The following is a 24,103-nucleotide window of genomic DNA, read 5'->3' on the forward strand; positions in this document are numbered from 1 at the left end:
ATTAAGCATTCAATCTTCCTTACAATATAGGAGGGAGCTAATATGTAAAGCTCTAACACTTTTGAAGGGACAAATAGTAACTTGTGAGTTTGGAAAAAGCTGCTAAAAATGGATATGGCTGCAGGGTTACACAGAGATCACTGCATCCTGAAGTCATTCAAGAGATGAAAAATGTCTGGAATACACCCATCTTTTGTATGTTAGCATTCACAAAGCCTGACTAGTGCAGGCTGCACAAATATTGGTTTTCAGCTGGGAAATGAGGACTGAAGCCTGGGGAGCTGCTTCATCAGTCTCGCATACTAGAACTTAACACATCTGTGCTTCAAGTGGACTGAGGACTCAGAAGCAGAAGTTATTCTAAATTGCTCTCAGTGCTGGGCTTGCCTTTGCCCTGGTGGTCACTGTCTGTGTTTATTCTTCAGCCATTTTGTCTTGCTCAGAAATTACAGTGGAGAGCACAATCCCTTAATGAAAATTCTCTGACATTTGTGTCCTATGCATGCTTGTGTCTGATTTACCACAGCTACAGGAGGTTCAAACATAGGTCTGGGAAGCTTGAACAGATTCACCTATCTATCAAGATTGTATGCAAATTGACTTGCCTATGACTTTTTTGTGTGTTTAGTTCCATGTTCAGGTTCAGAGATGGATGTATGTAACTGTGTAGGATGGCTGTTGATTCTCCTGTGAAAAGTCAGAAGCTAGTAACTCAGGAAAAAGAGATTATGTGTGTAAATGGATGTAAAAGGCTCAGTGTGATCTCTCATGGAGAAATTAATAAACTTTGGGAAAAAATATGACCAATAACATTATACATTTTTGTATCATCCAGAAAGCAGACTGTATATCAATTTCATTACCACACCTACTCCACAAATGATTTTTGATCTGTAAATAAATACCTGGTATTTAAAGGCGTGAAAACTAATAGCAGTAAGGAAAATAGCTTTTTCCTTCAGTGGAGAGAGGGAAAATTGTATGTCCAGGAAGAGCCAAAGAATGAGCTCAAGACCTAGATCCTAGATCATCAGTTAGCTGTTAATTTGCTTTCTGGCAGCCCCAACCTCCCCTCTCCTAGACAGCACCTAAACATGGTTGATGTCACGTTCTACCACAGACACTGATCCCAACCACTGATATGAGTGAAATTGCTACAAAGTTAGCTTCTTTTATCCTATTCAGTCTTCTAATCACCCCCAAACCTCATCACCATCAAACATGTCCTCCTGCTCGAGCCAGGGCATGCAGAACACTGACCACATCCCTCTCATTTCAGAGACTTTAGATGGAAGAAGAGAGAAAAATTTACAATTGTCTCTCAAGGAGTCACAGTCCCAGCAGAGCCATGAGTACAATGCTGTAACAAAACGTGCCTGTTAAGCAACACTACAAGACCTCACCAGCCACAGCAGCCTCTCCCTATCAGCCTTTGCCTCTGCCAACATTTCACCTTCTGGAAATGTTTTCATGCTCCTTTAGTTCCAGATGACACATGGCACGGCACGGATGGAGCACCGGGCTAGGTCTTGGACTGCTGTGGTGATTACCTCTCCAGTCACAGAGGGTACTGAAGTGGCTTTGCCACTGATGAACCTCTCAGTGACACCAGCTGCTCTTCTTTACTTTGCATTATCCACAGACCACTTGCATGGGAAGTGAATCCCTGAGGAGTTTTTAACAGAGGTTGTGGCAGGGTAGATTGGTGCTCTTCTCTGATGATTTGATGTTTCCAGAGCCTGTCTCAGCTGGCTGGCTGCCTTCCCAGGTGTTTTGCACTTGAAGGAGAAATAAGACTCCAAAGAAACCCCTCAAAATCCAACAGCTATCATAATCCTCTTAATACTCCCGAATTTCAGTGTTATGTCCTCTCCCTGCCTGCCACTGTAAAAAACCCCCAAGTGTTTGTAATCCAGACATTATTTCCTGTAGGGCTAGGAGTTTCAAGATAGCCTGACATGAGGCTCACTAGCAATAAAGAAAGTTATGGAAGGTTATGGGGTATTTCAGAGGAGCGGAAGGGCAGTGATGTTCACAGATGTTATTGATTTAATTTTATTTATGAATTGTAAAGAGTCAAATAATAATAGAGCAGAAACAACTTGTTAGTAAAGAGAAAATTGTGTTTACCTAACCATCTGTTTCTATATGCTCTAAGCGACTTACAGTGATTCTAGAGGAATCTGTTCTTCTTTAAAGCAATGCAAGAATTTCATCTTTTCCATCAGAGACAGAAGAACTGGGCACATTCTGTTTCTGTCCCTTCCGGTGTTAGTCTGCCAGCCTTTACCCCAAGGTAAAGTCTCATTTTTCTCATTTAATTTTTGGAGACTTTGCAGTTGAAATACTGCATTGCCCCTGTCTGAGTCACATGTGATTGCAGCTGCTCAGCATGTATATGCATGAATTCACTCAATTTCAGTAGGGAATTTTTAGGCTGAACCCTGCATATTATATATTAAAAACCAAATCAAACCAAAATGAAAAAAAAAAAATAAATGGAAAGAGATAAAGGAGGGAAAAGGAATGAAGAGAGAAGACCTAGAATGTCTCCTGAATGCCATTATAAGATGAAGGTCTATTTGAAGGTTCTATAGACAATAATGAGGATGTTTATTCCCACTGCACCTTTTACATTTTAATCTAAATAAACATTGCCCTAAAGCAGGAAAGGAAATGATTCTTCCTTTTGATGGTCTCTGAGGTAAATCTTTCACTATGTTGCCCAACTCTCTTTCTTCCTTTTGTTGTTGTGAGCATTTCTATATATGTTTCCAAGGCAAATATTTCCACTTCTCAGGTTAAGGCTTTTGATTTGTCTATTGTGTGACAGTTTCCTGGGTTGGAAAGCATCCATCAGCACTGGGAGAAGGGCATTTAAAAGGATTTTTTTTCCACTGTAAAAAATGTGGACTCAAATGCTGCATTTTGCAGTTAATTTTATGAATGAGATAAACCCTTTACTTTTAGGAATATGAAGAGAAGAAAAGATGCCAATATATGTATGTAAATATGTGTGCATATGTATATAAACAGGCACATTATATGTATGAACCTATACTAATGTAAAGGCCTATTCCTCCTTTCATATGAACAAAGGAATTCTCACATGGATTTTATTTTATATAACAGTGGCACTGTTACAGCAGCTTAAAATAAACATTGAGGCCTTGACTGAAGTGTTTAAGCATCTGAGAAGCATATTGAATTCTAGGGGCTTCTTCACATACTTAGGGTCTGGCATATGTGTAAATACTTCACTGTAGCAGGGTCACAAGACTCCAATTCAGACCTTATAAAAATCAGTGGAAATCTTCCTTTTGATGTTAAAAGCAGCTGGATGTGTTTGCAGTGTGTACTTTTTATGCTAATGTGGAGTGAGCCAGCCATATTGCAGGAACATTTGGTACACGTTAGAAGTCTTGGGTTTGTGAGCAGTGGCAACCTTACACCACCAGCAACATTTACCCAGATTGATCGAAAGATGTGAATCAAAAGCCATTCCCAGACTGGTAGAAGGCAGGGAGTGCCTTCCAGAAAAGGCAGCATGCAATGAGCTGTGGCTGGGGAGCTGTTGGAGGTGGCAGAAGGGCACGGTGGGAGCCCACAAGGATGACTGAAGGTGATAAGATCATTCCTTGGATGTAGCAGGGAGACAGCTGTGCTGTCACACCCCAGGTACACCTGGGAGTGTGGGGTAAGTCCTGCCACAGGGAGCTGACCCCAGCTGGGGAGGAAGAGCAACATCCATCCATCTCAGAGACTGGAACTTGGCACCCAGGCAGGTCCAAATTTCTGAAGGAGAAACCACATGCTGTGAGTTGTACAGCGTAACAGCAAATGTAGAACTATCGCTGCTTCAACACCAAGCCTGCTGAAAAGGCTTTGTCTACAATTCTGTTAAATTACCCCAAGCAGACCCATTTATCCTAATTTAGACCAATTTATGGTCAAATTTTCCCTTGCATCAGAGTTGAAAGGCATTGGCTGAGAAGATGCAATGGAGGAGAGTGCAGAGAGGCACTCCAGGGAGATACACTGCCTGTGCCTTTTTGATGTGAGCTTGGGGAGCTGAGTGGGACCTAGAAAAGCGAGATGTTTCTATGCCAGCTCACACTCAATTGTTCCTGAAATGCTGCTTCTAGGCATTTCTTCAGCAAGAAAATTTGCAGAAAACCTGGAGAGGGCAATGCAATTGTAATGGATATGGTTTGGTAAAAAATGACAAAAATCACAGGTAAATAACTCCATAAGGACACCTAATTACTTATGGCATTTGAAGGAAATGGATTGCAAAGAGTACCAGCTGAGTAATCTAAGGAGATAAAAGGAGGTAATTAGGAATTGGAACTGCCTGAATATTTTCAGAATTTCAATATGGGGAAAGGAAGAGATGAAAAATCATTCTATTTTGACCTGTTCTGTTGGCAAGGACAAATGTAACAGAGAGGAATATTTAAGCTGGCTGATATAGAGAAAGTCTGTTCCGATCACAAGACATTCAATAGAAATAAATGGAAAACCCTTTACTTTTGCATTCAAAGTAAGACTCAGCAAAATTGAAAAATAGAATGTATGGGTAGGCAAAGAATGAGAAACAAATCAAACCATTTTAGAGGTGCTTGATATATGTATTTGATTAAGGAATCAGTTAGGTTTCTGAGCATTCATTTATGTAAATTCTAGATATCTTTTCCTTTATACATACTGCTTGGTACAGTAAGGCTTTTTTTGTTTGTCTCCCCAGGTTGAAATTCAGCCTTAGTTAATGCTTGACTCTCAGGTGAGTACAGCACTCCTTTGGGCCAAGTATTTCCATCTTATCCTATATGACCTCTGCTCCTGTTAAGAGAACATCTACCTATCTCTTTGATAAATAAAGCACCCTTTTCTACTGTATTTTCATATACAAAAGTGTTCTTTGTCTTTCACTCTGCCTCTTCTGTAATCTCTCTCTTCTTGTACTTCAGTTTTTTCTCAGTGCTTTATGACAGCCTAGCTCTGACTGACATAAAACCAAGAATTAGTTTCCTCAACAATCTTCCTAAAAATTTTGCTTCAAAAGTACAATAACATATAATTAGATTCTTTTTTTGCTCAAGGCTCAAAATTTTTTGCCTGTGTAAGGGTGGAACATAGGAAGGTCAAAAGACAAATGGATATTGCTCACTGGGCAATTTTTTAAATGAGAAAACCTAACCCAAAAGTTGCCCTTGCCAAAATCACAGGAAGACTTGGCAACAATGACATGTGCTCCCTGCCTGTGTGACATCCTCTCCCAGCCTCTTCCATCTATCATTGACATGGACCCACAATATCCACAGTCACCATCCATCTTTTGTGCCTGTCTAGTGCTGCTTCTTGTTCCTGTCTACAGCTCAGGAGTCACTTTCATTCTATTTCCTAATTATTTCAAGTGTCAGTTAGGTTAGTTGGGACTGTATGAGTTATCTGGTGGACTGACAGCCTCAGGTGGTGATGTTGTGCAATGTTTGCTTAATTGCCTTCATATAATTATGCTGTTTATTCTGTTACTCAACTAGCAAGGATATGCTGTTTGAAGATTAGATATTTGGTTGATAAGTGGAAAGATAAATGTAATAATATTGCCAACTAGAGAGGGTAATCTAAAACTGCATTGACTAAAGGACAGCTATGTTACATAATTTTGCTGACTGGGAGCAGGAGTCAACTCTTTTATTACCCAGATGTGTTGAGGTGAGGAGGGCTGGTTTTGCCATCCTCTTTCTCCTGGGTGCATATGTTAGAGTTTCATATCTGTTCTTATCAGGTCTGTCCTGGTTCCAGCCAGGATAAGGCTGTCAGTTTTTGCAGTGGCCAGGAGGGGACATGGCCAGGACCTGGAGGCTATTCTGTACCAGCTCATGCCATTTTCTGGGGACGGGGTCCCTTCTGGTTGAGTAAGTGTAGCATGAAGAGAGAGTGCCAACTCCCTCTGTTACTGATATTACTGCTGTTACTGTTTGTTTAATTCCATTGCTCTTTCCAGTAAATTGTTCTTATCTCAATCTGTGATCTTTACCCTTTGTGCCTCCAATTCTCTTCTCCATCCTGCCGCAGGGGAAAGGGGGGAGTGAGCCAGCGAGGGATGCGTGGTTTGGAGGGCTTCAGTGGGAGCACTACAATGAAGAATACTACTCCTAAATCATAGAAGCCTTATTTAATCTCTTTTTTGACTCTTATGCCAGCATACATAACGCTGCCAGAGACAAATAAATGATCCCCCTTAAAACTGTGAATCTTGGGACAGAATTTACCTACTTCAAGCAAAAGAAACAAGTGAGTGGACATGGGATTTGCTCAAGATGAGGCACAGAGGCCATTGTGAAGGTGGGGCTGGAAATCTTGTGTCTTTAATTCCAGGCATCTCCCTGTATTTGACAAGGGAAGATATCTTGCAGGATGTTGGAAGATTTCTTGTTGGAGGTTGGATGCATGCTTAAGTCCTAGACATATATTCAGATATTAGTATTTAAGTAATTAGTATTTAAGTTTTGTGAACACAAGCTGCTTTGGCAAGGAAAATGCTATACAGCTCCATGGTATCCAAGTGAGATTTATTCTTCTAGCATGAGGTACTAGTAAATTGGCTGTTGACCTATCTAGCTTTTTGATAATGACATTATGATTGGTAAGTCTGAATACCTTGGTAAGAGCAACAAACCTGAGCTCAGAGTTTCTCCTGATGTTTCTGAAATCCCCAAGTGGATTAATTTATGCTTAGGATGTTCTTTCAAGGGTGTGCCATTAAGTATGCTGTTGCTAACATAACGTCAGAAGCTTTAGAGGTAAGCTGCAACTTTTCAGCAAGCTTAAAACTCCTGCAGCTTTGCTCTGTAAGGAAGGTGGAAGGTCAGTGCTCAGAACAGAGAGCCCTAACCTGCTGTTCCTCTCTTCTCATATCTAAGCAAAATTTCATAGGGGAAATTAAGAAAAAAAAAATTATGTTTTGACCTTTTCCTTTAGAAATTACAGAGGGGGAGTTCTTTATATTGCTTTGTACAGAGCCATCATCCTCTTGGCTAATGCCCTCCCAGGCTGCCCTCAGGACAGCAGTGTAGCTATATGCTGGCTGCTGAACTACTGAAGGCAAACAAACTTATCCTTGCCAGAGAGGAGGGACAGCAGAGACCCACGGGAGCCACAGGGTGCTTTGTCCTGCTCCCCAGGCACTTGGGTTAACTGGGCCTTCGTGGTTCCCTTGCTGTGCAGCTGACTTCTTTTGGGATGGGAGATCAGCTTTGCAGGCACTGAACGAGAAAAAGCAGTACCCAGGTATCAGCAAGACTCTTCCAGTTCCTGGGTGGGGAGGAAGGGGCAGACTAGCAAACAGGGAGGGGGGAAAGTCCATTTCCAGATAAGCATGTTGAAAGGTTGAAAACAGGGAGAAGTGTGCTTTTCTGCTCAAAGTTTACTTATTGATAGGGTCTTACTTGGTTCTTGGCTGCTTCTGCTTCTTGGTGCATATGTTTAGAATTTGTAGAGCTTTATGTTCTGCTGTAGAAAATAATGTCAAGTGAGGAAAAGGGTAAATTATCAGGACACTCACAGGAGATGACATCTGTTACCAGTATTTTATATGGGCTTTTGTTCAATTTTGTCATCAGGTGACCTCATGATTGCTTCAGTGTTGTGATCATGTGAGCACACACACACACACACATACACAGTATTAGATTATAGATTTAGCTATCTGTCTTTATACATTAATTTCCTGCACATTGGTAGGATCATGGAACTGATATGACTTCTTATAAACAACTAAAATGAAATCTCACTTTACAAGAAAAAGTTTCATGTTGAAGACCCTCCTGATCTGCACTATTGGGATTCCTTATCTTGTGCTTGTGAGATATTTTCCTTTTCAAAATATTTTTCAGTTCCATCAAAAAAAACGTGCCTTCCTCTGTCACAATTAACCACACACACTTACATAACAACATTAAATACATATTTTCACTTTTTTTCCCCTCTCTCTTGCTTTTGCTTCATGATGCTGTAGTGCCTTGTACAGTTGTTTTATTATTTTCCCTGGATGTTCAACTCCTTGTTTGTACTGGTTTTTATCTCAGCAGCAAGAAGAAAGTATCTTTTATGATAGGGAGATAAGAATATGATTACTAAGCCACAAAACCTACATGATACAGAGAGAGGTGTTGTACATGAAATCATTTGACCCTAAACTATATTTTAGCAACACTTTGATTTCTATAGATTGTGATTTCAGTTCTTGTTATAAGAGAAAAAGAATATGCAAAATCCTGTCAATGGAAGGTTATATAATTTCTTTCCCAGACACATATTTTCCTAGATAAAAGGTACTGAATTTTAAGATCCAATCCATGGTTCTTGTGCCTTCCTGGATCAACAATTTTGGTCATAAATTCACTAAATATTAAGATGGCTATCAAAAGGCACATACGTTAAAATAATTTCCTTTGGATATAACAGGTTTGATTACACTTTAACAAACATCTCTGTGAGAGTATTGTTTAGCTTTAACCAGTTATTTAGAATTATGTACTATTTGTCAGGAAATTCATACAAGTTTCTTTTATGGAGGTTTCCTAAGGTTAATGGCATGATCATAATTATTGTTTTCCTCTCCTCCTCTGTAAGGCTTCAAAGAACTGGAAGTATCCTTATGCTGATAAACAGCATAAGATATTAATGCAGAACCAAGACTAAAGTTTTAAAGTCACATCCCAGAATGGCATTAGCAAAGCATACAAGACTGGTGTTCATACTTCTCTACCTGTTTTTAATTTTTTTTTTCTTTTTATTTTTTATTAGAAATTTTTGGTAACAGATGAGTTTTAATTATGCTGTGTCATAGTTTTGGATCATAATTTCAGCTACACTTTCAGACTTTATAAATTTATTTTTTCTATGAAACAAATGAAGCTGTATGTCCTGAGGTCCATATTAAGTCACCCAAACACATCTGGTGCCATATGAGATACCCTCAAGGAGCCTGCCTGGCCTCTGACTGCCCTTGCAGATGGGTGTCTGCTTTCCTTCCATGGGTCCTGTGCTATATCCACCAGCTCAAATGGCATCTCAGGACACTCCACACCTATGGCCAGCCAGCATACCTGTCCTGCACCAAACAAGCTTACTTCATAACTTTTTTGAGATTGAAGAGGAGGAATGAACAGATTAAAATACATGTTTTCTGGAAAATGTTTGAGGACTGTTCTTCCAGTGATTTTTTATTTAAAGACACCTGTCCCTCCAATTTTTATCTGTTTTGCCCTGACAGCCATTTCTTTTACTTTTCTTACTCTCTTAAAATGCATTTAGTAGGTAAGTGCTGGCAAAAAGCCTGACCTACTATCACCAAGCACTGCCATCAAGTCTGATATATTAAATGTCTTGGTAAACCTGCAAAGTTAATAAGGAAATGCTCATAGCTGTGTGTATCATATCCTCATTAATCTGTAGTGTTGGAACACAGCAAAACTTGGGACTATTTCTCAGCAGAGTGCATAGTAAGGCTTTTCTTGCCTTCAGTGGAGCAAGAAGAATTAATAGGCTTTAAAAATACTATTCATCTTCTCTCCTGCTAACATATTTCTGTGTTGCCTCCTCCTACTCTCTGTGAAAGTTTTACTGTTGAAATTGCCATTATAAGAGAATAACTTTCTTTGCCTTTTCTGAAGATGAGTAGAACCAGATAATAAAAAGAAAGTATTAATAATTAAAAGATGAAATAACCTCATATGATTGATGGGAATTCCTTTTTTCCCCAGGAAATGTGGATGATGGGAATAAACTATGAAAAAATTATTTCATACTCTTTTGTATACTTTTGTAATACTAACATTGATTGCTCCAACACTGGATACCTTTCCCATTTCAAAAATATATTTACTATTTCAGTTTACCTAGATATTTGGCATCACTGACATCCTGGAGCAATAAATTCCAATTGCATAACAAGATTTATATCTGACACTTCCTGACACAGGTAAATGTCTTGTTGCTCTTATTCTTCTGACAAGAGAGGGAAACATAATTTCTCTGAAGCTTTTCAAAGGCATATGGTTTCACACTTTATAGGTCTTCCAGGCTTAATAGCTTTGCTATTTCAGTGGCTATTTTCTTTCATCTTTCTCCAGGTCTTCTCTAACTGCAGAATCTGCACTCATACTGCAGGACCTATTAATGCTAAGAATTTCACTGTTGTAATTTTCACTGTTTTTTTTTTTTTCTGGATTTTACTGCACTCTGGTTTTTCATTCACTACTTGCATGGTTTATAGATTACTGTGTAACCTGGGCTTTGTATTTGAACTCATCAGGATCTTGGCAAAAGTGTAAAACCAGCATATTGAATAATTGTTGGAAAGTTGTCACCAGCAGTTCCCAAACGTTTTCTGAGTACTCCAGCTGATTTAGTAAGATCCCTGAATGTGTCCTGATATCTATTTATCTGATTATATTTCAGAATTATAACTCTGAAATGTGTATTAATGGTTAATTTAGCATTAGCCAAAGAAAATTGATTATCAATGAGGTAATAGCTGTCGTGGGGGTAAAATTCTAGTTTTTACTTACAATATTTGAAATTTAGTGGTCCTAATTTGTTTTAAGCCCTTAAAATCATGCAGCCTTGCAGAGTTCTGGCCATCTTTGCTAATAAAGTGAACATGGGTATCTTTGCCAACTTAATTCCAAACTTTGTTCTCAACCATAAATCAATATTAACTAATCCCTGAATTAATCTGCAGTTTAAAGGAGTCAGGCACCCTGTGGTGGCTGGAGGTTGCTTTCTGCTGCTGGGAAGCAGCCTAAGATTATGGTGGTGGGAGGGGCTGAAGGTGGAAGAATGGTGTCTACATGTGACCACCAGCAGAGACACATCTCGGAGTTACCCTGCTGAGCAGAACCAGCAGGCATCCATGAACAGCAAAGAGCTTTTCCAGGATCACACAAGTCTGAGAGCAACTCTGCCTTCCAATATGGGTCCAGCTGGCCATATTTAAACACTTGTCTAAGTACATGAACTGCATTAGGGTGATTCCTTTATTTTCTCTGTATCCTGCTGATGTTCTTTTCCGGTTTGCAAATACAATTCAACAAATATTAAATAAGACAACTAGAGAAGAGCTTCTGAATTTTCAAGGTCTGTTTTCTGCTATCACAATAAACACATTTTTTTCACCTTGCTGATTAATGGCTCAAGATTGAAACCAAATTGGTTTTCTGCTATTATTATTTCTATATTTAAGATTCAACACTTAGCCCAGCACTGCCAAAACCCAAAGACCATATCTGCACATCTTTTAAGTACATCCAGGAATGGTCTCCACCACTTTCGTGGGCAGATTGTTTCAATGCTTGACTACTCTTTTGCTGAAGAAATTTTTCCTAATATCTTTATATCTGCTATCTGTAAAAAGGGCCTATGCAGAAGGGCCTTTGCAGTCTGTGAAACCATAAATATTCAAGGCGTTATCTAGAGATCTTCTAAAGAACATATTCTGCTCCTCCATCTAACCATCCATGCATCTAATAATCAAGGATAAACTATTTATAGTGAATATTTGTTAGTCTTAGAAATTTCCCTCTTCTTTGCAAATTATCCTGAAAAGACTGATGATTCTAAAGACATAACATGCATTCTTTTACTTAGAATGAAGGTTAGGATGTGGCTGAGTGCATGGCCTCTTTCTAACTATTCCCTACTAGTCCTGATTTCTAAGGAAAGAGTGAACTAAGCAAATGAGAACAAAGCAAATGGTTGTTTGCTGTGGTGGCAATTCTTTGGAAAGTGAAAGCATAAAGAACAGGGGGAAAAGGATTATTTGCAGAAAAAAAAAGTGAACCTAGAAGATACAGGAATGGACTCACCTCATGAGCCAGAAGGGAGTGGCTGAAGTTGCATTTTCCACAGGACAAGAGAGAAGTGATTAAGAAATGAAATTCTTTGGGAATCCCAGGAAGCAGGGCCTGGATATTGTCATGGGGATTTTAAGAGACAATATTGGAAGTAAGGAGAAAAAGCTGACTTTAACACTGAACAGTCACTGTATTTTACTAGATTTGGTCTAAAAAAAGATGTGTTATGCTGTATGTATAGAGAATAGCTGGCTGATGGATGTTCTGGGATGTCCAACAGATTTGTAGGCAAACAACTCCTCTTCACAGCAGTAGCCAGCTGCATTTATTTTTGTTTCCTTTGCTGCAGTCAAAGTTGTCCTTGGAAACTATTGGAACCCTGCATGTGTTCACACCTGTGATGGGGACTCCTGCACAGCCTCATTTTCACTTGTCCAAGGGCTCAGCAATGTCTTGATGCCTTTTCTCTTGAAATAAACTGATTTTTCTCCTCACCCTGTGCGTGTCAGGATGTGTGAGTGTGCCTTCTGACGACACCCACACCGTGGCATGTTTGGATAGTAACGCGAGACTCTTATTTAAATGTTGCGAACCCTTCAGGAGTGTGGCTTCTGCTTTGTTTGCTGAGCCATATTTAAAAGCACTTCCCAAGACCTTGAGGAACAAGTAAAATTGGCAACCCTTCCTGCAGTTCTCCTTGCCTGTGGCACGCCTTGGTTACCCCAGCTTTGCAGGCTTGCAGGGGGCCCAGGGAGCCCAGCAGCAGTGAGGTAAGAGGGATGAACAAATGGCAATGCAGATTTTGATTTTCCATGCCAGCACTGTAGCCACAGGGTATTGCAAATGGAAAATAGAATGTTGCTTTCCTGTGTCTTAATGTAATTTTTACATGTTTGAGGTAGCTTTATACCTGGCTACAACTTTGCAACAGGCAGGTGATACGTCAGAGTAGGAGAAGCTATTGTCCTGTAGTGAACTCTCTCTATTGCTTACTTGAGCCTAACAGTACACACTGCATGACATCAGCAACCCAATGACTCATACACCAAGATACCATAGGTGTGTTCCTATATCCTGGAGATCTGAAAAATCCCACACAGAAGACTTGGCTTGTTTTTCCTATCTTGTTATGGAAACTGCGTGCATAGGCTCTAATAACATTAAACAACTGTAAATGAAGCATTTCTGTTTCTTATCAGAAGATAAACTGCCTGTTTAAAAAAGGTGTTGCCAAGCCCAGGAGAGCCTCTTAGAAGGCTACAGGCTGCTGATTGTAGCTGTGTGGGGGGCAATGTTGTATGTAAAATATTTGATATTTCCACAGTGAGCACTCGTAATCCCGATCAGGGGGAGAGTCCAACTAGTCTGAAGCATTGGACACACCTGAAGATTGAACAAGACCAGTAGTTTGATATATAGCAAAAATGTGTGAAAAGGGATGCAAATTGCCTAACTGCAGGGAGACAATACTCTTCCTCTCCTTCTACATAAATAAAAATATAGATAAAGAGTACTTACAGGCAGTTTAGAGTTTTTGTCTCTAAAAAACAGCAGCAGGTAGTTTCAGTGAAGGGATTTAACAAAGCACTTTTTTCCTCAATTTTCTTTTGCTTTAACAACTTCTTACACATCCCATTCCAATTAATTTCTAGGATAATGTTTTTCACCTGCTGGCCTTTTTGATCTCACTGATAACTTTTCCATGTAACACATAGTTCAGTTCCTCTTCCTGGCATACAGATGGGGAGGAGGCATTAGGGTGCCTGCTGAAACAGGCTGGAATGGTTCCACAAAACTTCAGAAATAAAACCAGGAAGAAAACTTTAAGGTTGAGTGTTGTGGATCATTGGTCACCCCTCAAAATACTTGGTGGTTTAATGAAGAAAAGACTTACTTTATTATAAAAAAAAAAAACCAGGCTAAGAACCTTATAAAACCTCAAGAATTTCCTGAAATTTTCTATTTCTCATCAAAAAAAGGGAAACATACATAGCCTTTCATACGGCATTTCAGTATTCCTGCTTCTATTCCCAGCTGCAGCAGAGAAAGGTAGAGTCACAAACAAATTCAGAATAATGGCAGCATTGCAGTGAGGACATGCTGAATCTCACATACATGATCTACACTTCAGGAAAAGTTTCAGAAAGGGGGAAGCAACTGAATTCTGCTTTTACCTGGGTCTGCTACATCTCGTGCTCTGTGGTGCTTTTGAGCAGTGAATGAGTAGAGCCTGTGGAAGAAGGAGGTGCTCTGTTTGTATTTGTATTTCCATGGCAATGCAACGAAGGAGTTGGTCTCCTTTCCTCAAGAGACCTGACAAATCACTCCTCTTTATAGAGCAAGCTGGAAGAAGGAATATAGTTGGCATTCTTGTGGAAAATGTAACCTTGTTTCAGCTTCATGCAAGTTGTAGATATCATTCAAGTGTTTCATGAGTATTTTTAATTACCAAGGGTTTAACATAATTTTGTACTGATGATTTAAATGCTTGGTTGTCTGAACTGGTTCTTGCTTCCTTATGCACTTTCTCATTCTTGTGATGTAGGATATATTGGGTTGGAAGGGACCTTAAAAATCTAATTCCAACACCTTGTAATGAGCAGGGACACTTTTCATTAGACCAGCTTGCTCAGACCTCAATGTGACTTTGCTTTGAACACTTACAGGGATATACTTGAGGATAATTCTGAATGTTCATTAATTGGATATTTTTAACACTGAGATTTCTGGATGTGAAAGCCCTTTGTAAGCCCTGCTATAAACTTGCAAGGTAGGACTTAGACTGGGAAACTGAAGCACCAGAGAGGTGAAGAAGATGTTTGCAAGTCTCTAATATTTATAAGCCTGATGATGATAACTGTGTTGGGAGAGGTTTTACTGGGTCCCATAGACCTGTATACTCCCTGGCCCCTAAAAGGAGACCTGAGGGATGAAGAGGGGTAGTGGTATCCATAGATTTGACCCCATATCTCAGCAGTTCAGTAAAAGAATTCTGAAGAGCCAAAGAAAGCCAGGAAAAAAAAAAAAATCTACCAGCTTCCTCTCATCATTCAGTTGCAGAAAATGTTACATAAGTATGGTGATCATATAAGGCAGTGCAGTAGTCTTGCAGAAAGGGAGGTCACACCAGGGCGTTTGTGCTTTATCCAGGCATTTAACAGGCACAGCCAAGTGAGCAAATCTGCTTCCTCAGCTGGCTCAGGGCAGCTACTCTCTTGCTGTGACCTATCCTGTTTTCCTTCCTGGGCTGCTGCTGAGGTTTTCTAGAATCCTGAGTCAGGTGTGTCTGCTCTGGCACTTCAGCTCTCATACAGTAATTGCTGTCTGCATCTGCTAAGGGCAGAATTGCAGCATGATGAACAGCTGTGGTTAATCTGGGATGTTAATGTGGGAGCACACTGGCTTTGGAGCTAGCTTATTTGACTGAGAATCTGCTGGAGTACTTCTAGTTTGATATTGAAATTGATTTGGGTTTGACTGAAAACCTAGCCAAACCAGCTGAAATCTTCCTCTGGGTTTCAATGTATATGAAGGTTTATATGAGAATGAAATAAATTAATTAAAAATATTGTATGGTATTTACCTGAGAGAGCTTAAGTGCCTGAAACCCAGAAGCTGAGGGTATGAGTCAGTTAAGGGATAATAAGCAACTCCTCCTTGTGCCTTGAATGATGATGTTATACTTTATGATGGCAGGAACAACATGAGAAATGAGAAAAGCAAAATTTTATCTGATGTGTGAAATGTCATGAGGGCAAGTATCACATACAATAAGTAAAGCAATAAAATGGATTGACTGACAGAAACTCTCCATTTCTAGAATAAAAAGGATCACATTTTTGTACAAAACAAATAGGAAGTAACTTTTGTTTTAGAAATAGCCATGACTGGTCTAATCCCAGGCAAAGTGTTGTATCCTTTATTTTCCTGCAATCCAAGTTTTAAATAGAAAAGCATGAAAATTTATTCCTCTATGTCTGACACTTAATAATTCGATAAAATGTTGTAGCTGCCATGAGAGAGGATCCTGTGGAACAGTCATTTATAAAACCAGACCGATTAGCTAGCAACTAAGTGCTTACAGGAAAACATTGTTTTTTCAGCATTTTACTGCATGTTTTGGGTGCTCACTGAGAACACACATAATTATCAGTATTTTTCCCCATGACAAGGCTTTTTAATAGAATTGTTTTAAGATCATAACTCAAAATTCTGCATGAGAGCTGTGAGAGCATAGTTACGGAGAAAATGTAAGTTAGTCAGGGTCACAGCCATAACATTTAAATGACTACATCTAATTTTTAATGGTGTTTTTACTCCACCATTGTCTCGCCTTTTTGTTCACCTCAATCACATGACCACACTTTAATTGCTAATAATTAAGGTGAGAGGGAATCCTAAGTAATTTGAATGTGATTTTTGTCAAACAGTACTTCAGACTTTCTGCCTTGTGCCATTATGCATAACCAAAAGATTACTTCTATGGAGTAGCATTTCTGTGTGGAACTGGATCATGGAAGAAGCCCCATAGCCTCAGCAGGTGATCAGGGCCTGTGTATTGCAGTCCCATCCCTGAGTGGATTTCAGCTAAAGGTTACAAACACTTGCCTAAGCTGTAACTTTCCTGATGATGCCCTGATGATGTCATCAGGTCACTTGCTGGCACGATGTTTACATGTAAAGTTATGTAAATGTCTAGGACTTTCAGACTCAGAATGGGGCTTGTTTTGAGTGTCTAAATCACTACCAGTACTACGTGGACAATGCTGAGTTGGGCTGAGTTTGTCCAAAGGTGATGTTGATTATCCATTTGCTTTTCTTCTCTGGAGACCCAAAGAGATGAACCAGTTTTTTTTTTTCTGTTGGGATCTCATCCCTGAATTTTTAAAACTCTGGTACTCGCTCATACCCGGCTTCAGCCTGGCCAATCATGAGGTTCAATCAGTGAATTATCAGCTTTTTATCACCTTGGATTAGCATCAGAACAAATTGCATCAGCCTTCCAAGGATCCTAGAGAGAAGTCAAGTTGGACCATATGCACCAATATTGGAGTCAAAATAGGGTAGCCAGGAAGGTAAAAGTACAAAATGCCTATAAAGGCAAAGTAAAAATTATCTCTTGCAAATAGAAGTTTCTTCTTCCTGCAGAAGTGACATATTTCTGCCTAAAGGCTTTTTCTCAAAACAGACTTTTTCTATTTAATTTAATAACCGGTATTACATACATACACAATATTTATTGTGGATATGTTCATGCATAGTATATATTTCAAAGCCTAAATTAACAATATCTCATGTCTTGCCCTAGAGGTGATTCAGAAACAGCAGATTTATTTGATCAAATAATGCTAAATTATTATGTTCATTTCGGTGAAAATATTTCATGCTTATTTTGGGGAAATATTATCATATAATTTCCTGGACGTATTTAGCTCATACATAGCAGATATTTTTTTAAATAAATTCTGAAGTTGTTTGTTTTGCTTGTAAGCAGTTCCCACTAAATCAGATCCAAAAAAAATCTACTCTTTCCAAAGAAATGGTTCTCTGGATAATAATATATTTTAAATCTGGAGATTAGGCCTAAGATTTGATTGCATGAATGGAAATATTGCTGTCAACGCAATTTGGCATTTTTAGACTATTTTTTAAGCTGTGAAAAATTGAAATATTGGAATCAACTAGAATGTAATATAAAAAATAGCATCACATGAAAATTTATGGATGAATTTAATTAAATATAACAGGAGAAAAATCTGCATTTTTAAAATAGTCTTTGAATGGAGATTTCAGCTAGATTTTAATGCAGTCAAGTTAAGAAAGATAACTGGAAAAAAAGATTATTTTTTCCTCTCTCTTAATAAACCTTGCTTCTACTGATGCCCATGCGTGACATCCTATTTTTAGCTGCCAGGGAAGCAGTGAAGCATGTGCAGCAGAGTGGAATGCCCTGTTCCCATGCCTGACTCTCCATATATAGCTACTGCACTGTACTATTCTTCCCTGGCACCCACTTTGAGGGCTTAACTTGAATTTTCTTGTCAGAATTGCCTCATCTGAGAGCTGTCCTCATAATAAACACTCAGGCAGCTGCATCTTCATGGCATCCACCTTCCCATGAGGACCCACAAAGGCTGAACATTGACTAACCTCAGCACCAGTGAAAAGATGTGCAAAAATCATGTGCAACGAATCTTCAGCCATCTTTCCTCTTCCCCCCTGCCCCCTGCTTCATCTTGGTGTTGGTACTGAGTATGTCTAATTTTCTTTTCTTGTTATTTTTGGAACCAAGTTTCAGACTTGAGAGATGGCCATGCACAGGAGATGTGTTTTGGCTCTTCTGCCAGTTGTGTTCTGTGGACGATTAGATCAAATCCAGGGGCTGCCAGATGACTAATCAACTTATTACAGAATAACAAGTCTCACTGGAGGATTAACAATGTCTTTATAGTCTCCTCTCAATGAATTGTCTGGAATTTTTTTAGTTTACAGAACAGATAAGTTTAAAATTTTCCAGTGTTACTTGAATATGATTTTTAAGAGAGTTTTAAAACCAACCCACAACAAAAACAGCCTCCTTCACCTTCTAGAATTTAGGTCTTTTAATTTTACTTCAGAGTTAAATGCCATAATTTAAAGAACATTTTGCCCTGCATTAAGTGGTATTTTATGCTCCTCTGTACTTGTGGAGCTGGGAGTGCTGGTGTAGAAAGACTTAGAAGCCTAAGCAGTGGTGGAAGTATGGTTCAGATGGTTAGAACTGTGCTACTCAGAGCAGTGTGGCAGTACAGTCTGAGACCTGTAGAAGTCTGTATTTTTCTCTCCTGAGCAGGGCCAAAACTTATGTAACACTCTGTATGCAAAAGAAGGACTATGATGCAGAAGTCACATGTTGAAACCAGTGGTTCAGTTGGCTGCTCCCAGTGAGTGCTATTGCAGCTACACCCTCACCTTAATGTAGCCCAGAACTGGATGATGCAGATTGCAAGGATTTTTTTTCCCTGTGCTGACTTCAGACTGGCTTCATCACACCTAACTTCAGAAGTTAAAAATTAACTGCCTAAGTCCAGCCTAGCCATGCAGGTCTGCCTGTGTAGATAACCAAGAGAAACAAGACATTACTGGTTTTGATTCCTGATTCAGTCACAGGCACAAGTTCCACTGCCCTGAATGGTCTTGCTTTCAGAAGCACCTGGTTTTCCAGGATTTTTTGTGCTGCAGTGGGGCAGATGAGTGCAGCTGGTTTGACATGATTAACCTTGCTTATCATGGCATTCCAAGCGTTCTCGTGTGCATGAGCCAATCTTTCTCCTGCACCAGGGCTGGAGCTGCTCTTTCTATTGGCAATTTATGCTCCCTGCATGCTTCGTCTGCAAAAAGGGAGGCTAGGAAAGGCAAGGAAGTATGGAAAGACCCTTGAATGTTAGGAGTATATAAAAGGCAAAGGCTGACATGTTCACTCACAAATCCAGAAAATAGCTGCATGGTTTTAGCTGCACTTGTTTTTGTATTTGGATCAATTCCACTCATCATCTTGGCCAGGAACTGTGTCTGATTTAGATGTATTTGTTGCGCCTCTGGAGTGTAAAATAAATATTTTAAATAATATTTATCACCATGTTACAGCTCTATGACCAGAATCATACCCACAAAATACTACTTTCTGAAAATATAGCTTAGTAGCAATTAGATTTAAACACTTTCAACAGCTGCACTAATGACTTATTTTAAATAAAGCCCATATTTCACACAGCAGATATCAATCTCTATCTATGCCAATTTTCAGTCACTTTGCATTCACAGTTTTTCTCAGCTTTTTTTTTTTTTTAATCTCAGAAGGCTGTGGGAAAAAAGAAATGTATTTTGAAGTTTTCTTGTTAATAACTGTTATTGTCATCTGCAGGGCACTGGCTGTTAGCAATTTCTGATCACTTGGTGTATTTATATAATATCAACATGAGATTAGGTAGAAAACAATTGTTGCTGAGTGACTGTTAGTGCAAATTGAATTGTTTGTATTAGAACAGTATGAGCAGTGTATTTGGTGCGTTGTTAAATTGGACTGCTGAGATAGGGGAGACATTAGCAGGGATCTGCATGTGAAACTATGCCAGTCTCCATTTGCAAAGGTCTTTAACTCATGCTGAGCACAAACCTGACTGTGCTTTCCATGTGAATGTTAGAAAAGCTCCAGACATTACTGCATGATGGTAATATTACTAATTTAGATCCTAAAAAAATATTTAAGCATTCTCATCAAACCAAACCAAACCATACAATGTAGCAGACAGACCTCATACTCAGGACTTCAGTCATGAAGAAGTTTCACATCAGAAGCCACCCTCTGCCAGTAGAACCCACAGAGATGCTGATTGCCGTTTAGAGTTTGCTCATCCTTTTCCAACCTGAAGCCACACTACTGCGGCAGTACTTTGTCGTGTTTTTCATTTAATCAGTGTTAGTGAATGTGAAATTGAATCAGTGGTTTGTTCCTTTAACTCAATTACTAGATCCAAATAGTCTTTTTACCACAAAAGAAAATGCTAATACCAGTAGGCTACACAGCAGGGGTTCAAGGCATTCTAGGAAGAGCAGCTAATTATCACTTTCTTGGTATTATCTGAAACAATGCCCTATGTATTGAATGATGTCTGGATTTTGTTTGGTTGGTTGGTTTTGGCTTCAGTTTCAATAACCAAGAGCCCAGCCCTCATTTCATGCTACTATTCACTTTCAGGAGGGTTGCTTTGCTGAGTAGTGAAGCTGTGATTTATAGCTAATGAGAGTCAGACTCATCATAGCATATGCCTTGCATTGTCCTACTTTAAAACACCTGATTACAAAAGACACTTTCCCTTTCAGCTGGTGTCATGGGTAGGTGACTACTGGGATCCTCAGCTCATGGTTCTGCTGATATTCAGTGCAGTTCTATCATTTTGCCTGTCTCCCAGAAGAAAAAGGAAAGAAAACAAAAAAGGAAGATTGTAATTTTCAAGTATTCTACTGAATTTGATGCTACAAATGTTGATTTGAACTACAAAACATGGCAACATCTTGTTCTGTAGTTTTTTAAATGAGTGTAATTTTTTTCAGTACTTTGAGAATCAAATGATAAGATGCAATATTTTAATGCTGATTTTGAATGTTTGGCTGGAAATCAAGTGTTTGTTGGAAGCAAGAGAACAAGGGCTTTGAAGAATTCTTGTACAATGCAAGGGTAAATAAAAGTGGTGGTTGAGTCAATATTTCCTTTCATTTTTCTAATTTATTCAGTCTATAAACATAATCCATGAAAAACAGACAAAACTCATGTTCTTCTCACACAAGAATTTCAGTTCATAGTTGTGAATATTCTGTATCATCAGGAAGTTAGCATGAGAGCGCTGAAACTAATAATGCAGATAAAGTTCAGACCTCTTCTGGTTAGTGTATCATTTCAATAAGAGGCAGGTGGAGACTATGAGATCTTAAATTCTTTTGAAGATAATTAATTTCTAGTGACGAAGAAGCAGAGTTGTACTACACGTGCTCACACTTAATTTCCTAATTTACAATAATAACCTGGAAGGACTCTATGGCATTACTGAAATCTTCCTTTCAGATATCTTGGTTTCTAATATTTAGATTTTTTTGGTTGTTTCCCTCACTTTTAAACTCTAATATTTGTGAAGGAACATTTGCCCCAATGTTTCTAGAGCCATATACCAAAGCCTAACCACAGCAGGGTTCTTGGACAGTATCCTTCACCTGTTGATGACGGTACTTATTGAGGAATATGTACTTACAGCATCAGAAAAAACAAGGAAAATTGCCTGTGATACATATCTTCTGCATAGAGAAGAGAGGGAGTGAAAAATGAACTGCCTGAAAACCTTCAGGTGCAAGTACAAGGACTAGAATGAGGCAGGGAATGTGTACATCTGGCCAGAAAAGGCAAAGAATACCTTGCTCCAAACTGACCATATGGTTCAAGGAGCTTGGATTTAGAGTGCAGCCGACTTTTCAAAGAGCTGTCTTTAAAAAACATGGGCTGTACAAGGATCAAGGGCAAGATTTTCTCCATGCTCTGCACCCGAGTTAGGTAACATGCCCTGGACAAAAATCTGGCCCTACAGAAGTTGGTCTGGACCACTGTCTTCCAGGCAGCCAGGATTTCTCTTCCTGAGCTTCTGTTTCCCTCCTCACATGTTTTTTTCTTTTCTTACCTGTGGTTTTCAACTTGACCAGGGCATCTACATGAGAAGGTGCTGCACTGTGGGGACAGCACCTGCTGGCTTTTCCTCTCCTTGTGCTCTGGGGTGTGGTGGCTGCCTATTGAGTGCTTGCAGTGAAATGATCTAACAGAACAAGGACCCCTGAGGTTCTCCTGTAAAATTAATCCTAAAACCAGTTCATATGGGGATGAATTTTAAAAACACACAAACAAACAGAAAAGCCATTTCCTTGGTTCTGCATGAATCCTGCTCCCCAAAGGTGACAGAACATATAAAAGAGCCAGCAACACATGAGAAAAATGTCCTGAGGAGGAAAAGAAATCTTCTGTAAAAGCTTCACATTCAGCAAGTTGCTGTTTAGTTCCTGTGTGAACAATTAATCTTAAAACAAATATTTGGGCAAGGGGGGATTGGGCTCTGGGAGGTTTCATAGCTAGGTTGAATGAAAACACACGCTGCCCGATTTCTTCAGGCCAGTATTTCTTTTTCACCCTTACCATAAAAATAACTAAGGAAAAATATCTGTTACAATGACCCAGGTTTTGCCATTCAAACCTCCCTAAATTACAGGCTTTCCCTCTGAGACCATTTACAACGAGGTATATAATGCATGGCTGTGTTACACCCTACCACTCTTGGAGTCCAGCATAACTGGTTATTACTACATTAAAATGTAGTGGTCTGCTTCAAAGGCTTTTCTATAAATAAATATCTTCCTTGCTGGGCAGATGACAGTCCCTACCAGTAGCTCCTGTGTTAACAGCTCTCTAGTTTTTAGCTCTTCAGCTGAGCAGGGCTTGGAGCTGCTTTGAGAAGCCTGTGAATGGCTGGCAGCTGCAAGGTCTTGCAAAACCTAACTAGGATCAGACTGAAAATCCATAACTTTATTACACTGCTGGTCCTTATTCTGGTTAGTATTTCACTGGGGGTATTTTTTTAATTTCCTGCTATCTAAACTTCCTGAGTTGTATTTAGTTTTAGATCTCAGAAGAGAGAGGGCACAACTGTTCTGCCTGGGACACAAAGGCTGTAAGCTGTGTTTGTTCTGCCATGAATGCCCCTATCCAAACCAACAGAGAAGCCCCAGTGGCTGTAGGAAGCCCAAGGTACTGCCTCAATAGCAGGTAGATGCTGTCACATCTTGGCTCTGTTCTGGGTTATGCTCTGTGTATGTGTATATAGTCCCTGGAGAATGGCATAAAACACAGCCAGGGAGTACATAAAGCACCTGTACATGCTGCTGTGCTTTGCTGTGCCCCAGCAGACAGCAGAGCCCTCTGCTCTTCCCTGCTTGCTCGTGGCTCCACCTGGAATAAGAACTCAGCCACTCTTGAGAACCTCTTCCAGTGAGGGATGAGCGCTGCCTCCCTTTACCTGCCTGAAGTCATGCCCCCTTTGAGCCTCCTGGGCCATTTTTGAATAAAACAAAATTGGTATCCATAAACTATCAAAAATAGGTGAAATAAAAATTCCTCTATTTGAACAAGTTGACCATGACGTCCTACTTTAACTGGGGTCTTTAGGGAAGAGGCTTGCTTGTGCTGTGCATAGTAATTAATGGACTTCTGATTATTGCAGGCTTTCTGACTCTACAGTAGCACAAAAAATAAAGTGATATAAAAGTATAAACAATATGTGGCACTGTTGGAAAACAACGCTTTCCATTTTCCAGCATCACAAAAACAAAAATACAGTTTAACTCCTCTTTTGGGGGCTAACTTGCAGTAGTACTCACCTCATGTGTCAGCCATAAGCTTGCTTTTCACAAGACTAAATTATACACACTGAGAAATTATTCTAAAAGAAAAAAACCAGCAAATTATATGGTGTTGGTTTTGGATTTTTGTGTTCATACCCTAATTTTTAGGCTTTCAATTTTCAAGATTTTGTCTGAAGTGTTGGAGAGAGGAAAGAGGGATCCAACATTTTTTCTTATAATTGCATTTCTCAAAAGGCTGTCTCTTTATTGAAGCACGAAAAATTTAATTTCAATAAGAAGAAAATAAGCCACAGCATAGTTAGGAA

At 39.4% G+C, this 24,103-nt stretch overlaps 1 protein-coding gene and 2 long non-coding RNA genes across 4 annotated transcripts in view; 2 read left to right on the forward strand and 1 right to left on the reverse strand.

The window, feature by feature from the left end:
* Positions 1-14,160, reverse strand: part of LOC132325340 (uncharacterized) — a 50,956-nt gene extending 36,796 nt beyond the window's left edge. The window contains exons 1-3 of one of the 2 annotated variants that reach the window (XR_009485897.1): positions 14,039-14,160; positions 7,455-7,518; positions 1,399-3,795 (exon numbers count right to left, since the gene is read on the reverse strand). This is a non-coding gene — a long non-coding RNA (uncharacterized LOC132325340). Of the gene's footprint in view, positions 1-1,398; positions 3,796-7,454; positions 7,519-11,876; positions 12,359-14,038 lie in introns of those variants that run through there. The other variant, XR_009485896.1, reaches the window with a different exon arrangement.
* LOC132325339 (uncharacterized) lies at positions 6,358-11,186 on the forward strand. Its single transcript, XR_009485895.1, has 3 exons — positions 6,358-7,296; positions 9,904-9,991; positions 10,143-11,186. It is a non-coding gene; the product is annotated as an uncharacterized LOC132325339 (long non-coding RNA).
* TENT5A (terminal nucleotidyltransferase 5A) overlaps positions 12,494-24,103 on the forward strand; it is a 53,298-nt gene continuing 41,688 nt past the window's right edge. Inside the window, exon 1 of the mRNA XM_059842551.1 lies at positions 12,494-12,634. The gene's annotated coding sequence lies outside the window, so the exon portion shown is untranslated. The remainder of the gene's footprint in view (positions 12,635-24,103) is intronic.

This window comes from Haemorhous mexicanus, chromosome 3, assembly GCF_027477595.1.
Source record: "Haemorhous mexicanus isolate bHaeMex1 chromosome 3, bHaeMex1.pri, whole genome shotgun sequence".
NCBI classification, from domain to species: Eukaryota; Metazoa; Chordata; class Aves; order Passeriformes; family Fringillidae; genus Haemorhous; species Haemorhous mexicanus.